Source organism: Aegilops tauschii, chromosome 3 (assembly GCF_002575655.3).
Source record: "Aegilops tauschii subsp. strangulata cultivar AL8/78 chromosome 3, Aet v6.0, whole genome shotgun sequence".
Classification (NCBI taxonomy): Eukaryota; Viridiplantae; Streptophyta; class Magnoliopsida; order Poales; family Poaceae; genus Aegilops; species Aegilops tauschii.
Window position 1 is genome coordinate 483,583,136 of NC_053037.3, and position 6,425 is coordinate 483,589,560.

At 46.3% G+C, this 6,425-nt stretch overlaps 1 long non-coding RNA gene across 2 annotated transcripts; it reads left to right on the forward strand.

The window, feature by feature from the left end:
* The first annotated feature begins 1,383 nt into the window (after positions 1-1,383).
* Positions 1,384-3,064, forward strand: LOC120976854 (uncharacterized). Of its 2 annotated transcripts, none has more exons than XR_006672428.2 (3): positions 1,384-2,172; positions 2,252-2,334; positions 2,407-3,064. It is a non-coding gene; the product is annotated as an uncharacterized lncRNA (long non-coding RNA). The 2 variants fall into 2 exon arrangements; XR_012205394.1 differs by having other exon boundaries at positions 2,252-2,329.
* The last annotated feature ends 3,361 nt before the right edge of the window (positions 3,065-6,425 follow it).

Below are 6,425 nucleotides of genomic sequence, written 5' to 3' on the forward strand. Positions count from 1 at the left end.
AAGACAATCCGCGTGACGAACACATCGTCATCGAAGACTGGTTCAGGGGCTACTGAGGGAGTCCTGGATTAGGGGGTCCTCGGGTGTCCGGTCTATTCGATATGGGCCGTGAAGACAAAGCAGAAGATTATCCCCCGTGTCCGGGTAGGACCCCTATGTGTGTAGGATGGCAAGTTTGGTGTCCGGGTGTAATATTTCCTTCCTCTGCAAGCCGACTCTGTACTACCCTAGGCTCAGCCGGTGTGTATATAAACTGGAGGGTTTAGTCTGTAGAGGCTATCAGAATAATCATAGGCTAGACGACTAGGGTTTAGCCATTACGATCTCGGGGTAGATCAACTCTTGTAACCCCTATACTCTTTGAATACACTCAAGCAGGATGTAGGGTTTTACCTCCTTTAAGAGGGCCCGAACCTGGGTAAACATCGTGTCCCTATTGTCCATTGTTACCATCGATCCTCAGACGCACAGCTTGGGACTCCCTACCCGAGATCTGCCGGTTTTGACACCGACACCCTCCTTATAGGTACCATCGCCACCACCGATTTTCTACTGTATTGATGATCCGATTCGCATGTCCTCGATGACACCCGGGAAAACAAGCTCGCGCTTGAGGCTCACTTACCTAGAGTTGAAGGCTTGGGGCAAGCCTCATCGCAAGGGCGCGGGGGAGGGGGCATCCCTGACACGTAGGGCCCACCTTGCGACGACCATCCCAGGTCGCCACTCCTAGCCCAAGGTAGGTATGGAGGCTCAATCCTAAGGTCGCGGGCCTGAGTGGTTGTAAGCAAGGCCCAACCCACCTTAGTCGGCTACTTAACCCTTACCGCATGAAGAGGAACACATCCAGTTGCATGGGACAGAATATGTGACGCCAGGAAATGCATGGTTCCAACTTGCACATCACAAAGCCAAGATGAATATCAACGGAGGCTTGTCTCGGAGTGGTTCTCAAGGTGTGGTGGCGGTGATCTATAGAAATAAGAACGACCAATACATGGGTGCCTCCGCCATTGTCTTTGAAGGACTCGTTGATCCGGCAACACTCGAAGCTCAAGCATGCAATGAGGCATTAGCACTTGAGACTAATTTACACCTTGATTCCCTTTGTGTGGCTTTAGATTGTCTTGAAGTTGTAGTAACTATAGACTCTGATGCCTCTATCGTTATGTTACTATCTAGATCAAGTACCAGCGGAGCTCCGTTTGAGATCTCAAGTTTGTCCATGAGAAGCGACACAATGAAGAGGCTCATATCATTGTCAAAGCGGCCTCTTCTCTTTCCTCCGGGCACCATGTGTGGCTGCTGTTTTGACCTAATTTTTTTACATCAGTTTGCCCGATATTATTTGTATTCATATGAACATTAAATTTTAATAAAGGATGCAGTTGCTAAAAAAAAAGGAACGCATCCACTGGATCATGGCAACGGCACGAGCACGATCGGCTACCTACTCCGTCTTCAGAGTTCCTCCTTTCCTATCTGAACTTGTAAACCATTGCAACGCTGCGTGCGAGAGAAAGTGAATCTGTGATCCGCCCGTACCTCAGGTGTGTGCAGTCCCTCGCTCGGGAGGCAGCGCGCGCAGGTCCCGCGCCATCCACGGCTAGATCGACCTCCGCGGCATGGCCCATGATCGTGGTGTTGTGTGAATCTGCTGCATGCTGCTACTGTACGTTTAGTTGCTGTCGTAGGCACGGACCATTGATGTCGTGCGCCCGTTTATGACCGTCGCCGCCAACCTGCAGAGCCATTGTCAGGGTTCGCCTGAGGCCTGGGCATTGCTTGAGTTGATGTCTTGCCTCAGATCTGGAGCTCTGGTGGTGCGATGAGATCTTTGCCCGCAACGTGTTTGATAAAATGCGCCTGCGGTTTGTGCTAGAAGAATGCGCATGGCATGATGGCATGCCATTGCGCCAAGCTCTCTTGCCACTTTGGCAGAGATGTTTGGTGCACGTGATGGGGTCAACAGGAGGACGGAACACCGCTTGCTCTTATAGAGCTGGAGTAGTATGCAGAATCTATATGATCTCATGGACCTGAGTACCTGATCATTTGTCTCAAATGGGTAAATAATGTTTATGGTGCACTTACGAATGGAAGGCGGCGTGAGTCAAGGAGCTGGTGGATGTGATCTACCATATGCCGATGGATGTTTTGAAGGGAAGATGGGTAAGTCTGTAGAGTCTGCGCGTCCATTGCTATATTCATGTAAATGTGTATTATCAACATTTGAAGAATTCATTTTCAGGGTTTTGTGCTGTCAGACGGCGAGGATTGCAGAGTTGAAGACATGCTCTGGTTGTTGGTGCTGCATTTTGCATGACCAGTTAGGTCAGGAATGACCATTCCAAATTTATTAGATGCTCATGTGAATCAATTCTCTACTTACTCGCTCTTCGGCAGTTCTTGCAGAGCAGTCTACACACACCGATGAGCAATCGACTGATTGAGCATAATTTGAAAGGTTTTGTTTGTTGGAAGACCTTGCATTCTTTGTGGGCACGTGGGGTGCTGCACTTTGTGACTGTACTAGAGATTTCAAGCGTGACTTTTGCATCTGAACTGGACTATTTCATTGCCCATTTGTGATCCATCTCCAACTAGACATGTCTGTCCACCAAGGTAACGAACATGATTTCTCTTATAATTTTGCTTGTTTCAGGAATGCCTACTGATATTACTGTATAACTAGTAATTTCCACGTGCAAAGGCATGTTAAATATGTATGACTAAGTAGAAATGTTTGTTTAAAACTCACCTACAATCTGCAAGCCCTGTTAATCACAATCACCAGGGGTGTGGATATGCTTAAATAAAGGGGATACTTTTTAGATGTTTTCAGTTTCCAATATCAACATGTGTGTTGCCTTTCTAACCAGAATCGCACCATATTTTTTCCTTCAAAATGCAGAGCGTGATATATTTCCTTGTCCTGTTCACGTACCATTATTATTGGTTTTGCCAGATGTAAGTAAAGGAGAATGTACAGCGGATATCTTTCAAAGCGTTAATTTTGTACGTATGTAGAGTTTTCAAATGATGGATTATTGTTTCACACTGACTCAACTGAAGGCTTACTGATAAATGCTTGAAGCTCTAAGTATAATCCTTTATGCTCTATTGGATATGAAATTCAGACACGCTGAGAGTGATCAAAATCTAGCATAAACAGAAGATAAAGCAAACTGTTTCCATTATATTTCTATTGATTGAACAGTGAAAAAGCTAAATGAGAAACTTCTTGCATAAAGTTATAGTGTTAACAATACTGCAACTCCCACAGCATTCATTCTGAGCTTTTGATACTACTCTGTCATTTTGAGGGAGACTGCTTATCTACAATCATGCGTAGACAGCTTTGGATCGAGAGCGTTAAGTTCAAACCAGATAGAAAACTAGAATGCTCACAAGATAAATTACCACGAGGTGCTGCAAGGTCTCACCCAACAACTTCTTGCAAAGTTGCAGTTACAAAGACCAGGCTTTGTTTGGAGGGAGCATAGATGGGTTGCGAATGCAAGTGAATACCATTGCCAACAGTAATGCAGCGAACTTTGGGATCCTAGCATGACGGTAGCATCAGGTAATTCAGTAAAGTGCGCTATTATCAGCAAATTGCCAGGGAGAATCACATGGAACGATGCACAAATCTGTGAACTATTGTTCCTGCAACAACGATGTGATATGCAGAGTATATCCATGCCACTATTGATTCAACAGAACCACATAGCTCTGCCTTATATTTGACCACAGTTGAGCCCATCTACGCATAGTTGCAGACAAAGAGTGAATGGAAATTCTGGATTATCACTTCAGATATTTTCATCTGCTGAAAAAGGCTTTACTAGGAGAGTTCAGTCAACCTGCTATTCAGAAACGCGAGCTATCAGGAGATCTTTTTGCTCTTATCTATTCCAATGGGACAAAAGAAGTCATGGAACTATGCAAACTTTAGAAAAAGATGGAGCTGCCAATTGTATGAAAACGACCCTTTTTTTTTTCCATTTCTCACTAGCCACTGTACTCTCTGTAGGCCTCAGAGATAGTTCGCTTACTTGAACATTCTTCTCATAGCAAGCAAATTTGCCAAAAAGAAAGCTAAACGCCGATGATAAATACAAAACGGCATTTGCTCTTTTGGATTTAGGTTACCAAATATCAGGTACACTATGGACAATGCATGTTTCTTCCTAAAAATTTGTACATGTCAGTGTCATAGTAGAGATCGGTGTGTGGTCCAATCTTGCTTTAAGTTAGATCCTTGTAATTGATGTAACGTTGGACCTTTGGCATTTCTGCTAGCTGAAAGGGCAACCAGGTGTAGTGAACAAAGTTAAATCTATGATGGGAGTGATAAGTGGTCCCTTCTCTATAATGCAACCAATTTCATAATCTGGGAGTTTGATTTCTTTCTTTTTTTTACTAAAGTGCTACGACACTCTTTTCCTAAATATGCTCGGAATACACTATATCCCGGCCTCAGTTTGTGTTATAAGACACAAACTGTTATTAGTGCTTGTGCCTTGGTTTTTTACTTTTTCTATTGGTTTGTAATCGTTCTCCCTTTTCTAATGCTCCTCGAGCATGTTTGACTGATTCTGTTTCATATCTCTTAGTAATTTCTGAAGGTCTGGTTTTCCGAAAATAAATGCCCGTTAATTATTGGAGCATATACTCTGACATCTGGCTGTGGGAATGACTGATTACTCTTTTGACATGACAAATTTTGGGCATCTTTATCTATCGCATTGTTCCCGCCAGTTGATCAGATGCATCGGGCCATTGGTACACGGAGATGCTGAATATGACGACAGATTGTTCATTGTTCATGAACAGAACATGTTCAGAAACGGCGATAATTGAGTAGAATAATTTTGTTATGACGTTGTGCATACGTACTAGCTGGTGGCTGCTATGGTTTGTTCTTGAGCAGTGCACTTCCATTATTCCATAGTTGTTTTAACTTTATGTTGAGACATATGAACAGCATTCTGATTGCCCTTTTCCTGAACAACTATTGTAGTAGGTTTCCTGACAGGCACCATCTACTTGCCCAGTTCAATGGTTCTGCTATCCTTTACACTTCACTTCAGAGTTGGATCGCAGGTACGCGCACTCTGTCCTTAACTGAAGAAAAATACAGCTATCTTTTACAGTGCGTGATACAAATCAAAGAATTTGCGCTACCTACCTCTAACTTTGGTAATTTATCGCATGAATAACATTGTTATTGGCCAAGTTGAATATAGTGAAATTACAATTGCCATGAAACATACTTTCTTGATGTTTTATTTATTCGTTTCTTACCGACATATATCGTATAAAAGGCAATGTTAAAAGCTGATGGCAAGAGCTGTTGAGAATAACAGAAATGCAGACTCTGGCATGGACAGGCCACTAATAACACATAGCTTTCTCTTTCTGCATGACTATGATAGGTTTTGCCGGTATTGGTATTGCGGGATGCACATCCCCGTGGTCCTGGGCGGCAAAGGCTAACCGGAATCTGGAATCTCCACGCTCAACCTCTGAAACTCTTCAATTATATCACCCATTTGCAGCTGCAGAATCTGAATATTTGCGCAAAGGCGGAACGCGGACATGACACGCCCGAAAGCGCGGCGGCGTCCATGCCGTCGACCTCCACGGCCACCACCGCGCCCAGTGGAAATGGAGGACATAGAGACCGGAAAGCGACGCCGCCCGCGGTGCCGCCACTTTCACCCCACACGAGCAAAAGCCGCTGGAGGAGCAGGACGCGAGACAAGCTGTGGTTAGTTACCACTGCCACTTCGCCGGGACGGGAGGAGCTCGGCAGGGAGACGGAAACAAATGGGAAAGCAGGGGGAAAGCAAGAGCATGGGAAGGCACCGAGCTAGGCCGGCAGGCACACGGGGCGCCCACTTCACCGGCCCTGCGTGCGTGGTCGCGTTGGATTTGCATGAATCTTGCGCGTAGCCCCACCGCCTCGCAAAGTCGCAAGTTGCGCTGCGCCGGGGTGCTTTTGGCCCCTCGGCGCGTGGCTGGAGCCGGTGCCAGTGCGCGCGCCACCGGGAGGCCATGGGGCAGGCCATGATGGCGGCGGCAGAGCGGCAAGGGCCGGCCGGCCGCTAAACAAAGCCAGACGGTTAGCGGCAGAGGGGACACCAACCACCTCGTCCCCGTGGGATTCAGTTCATAGACGCTCTCTCTGATGCGGAGCTTTGCGACGCTGATGATGAGGTTTTGGCTAGTCTTACCAACTTAGTTTTCAGGTCCGCTTTTTCGGCTTTGTCGTGGCCGGACCAGGCGGCCCATTCGCCGGTCACCGGCGTATTATTATAGCGCGCTAATGCGATCTGGGGCACTGATGGAATTGGCAGGGCAGTGGGCGAGGGCGAATGATTCGCCGGGGAGGAAAGCGGAGTGGTCAGGTCGGGACG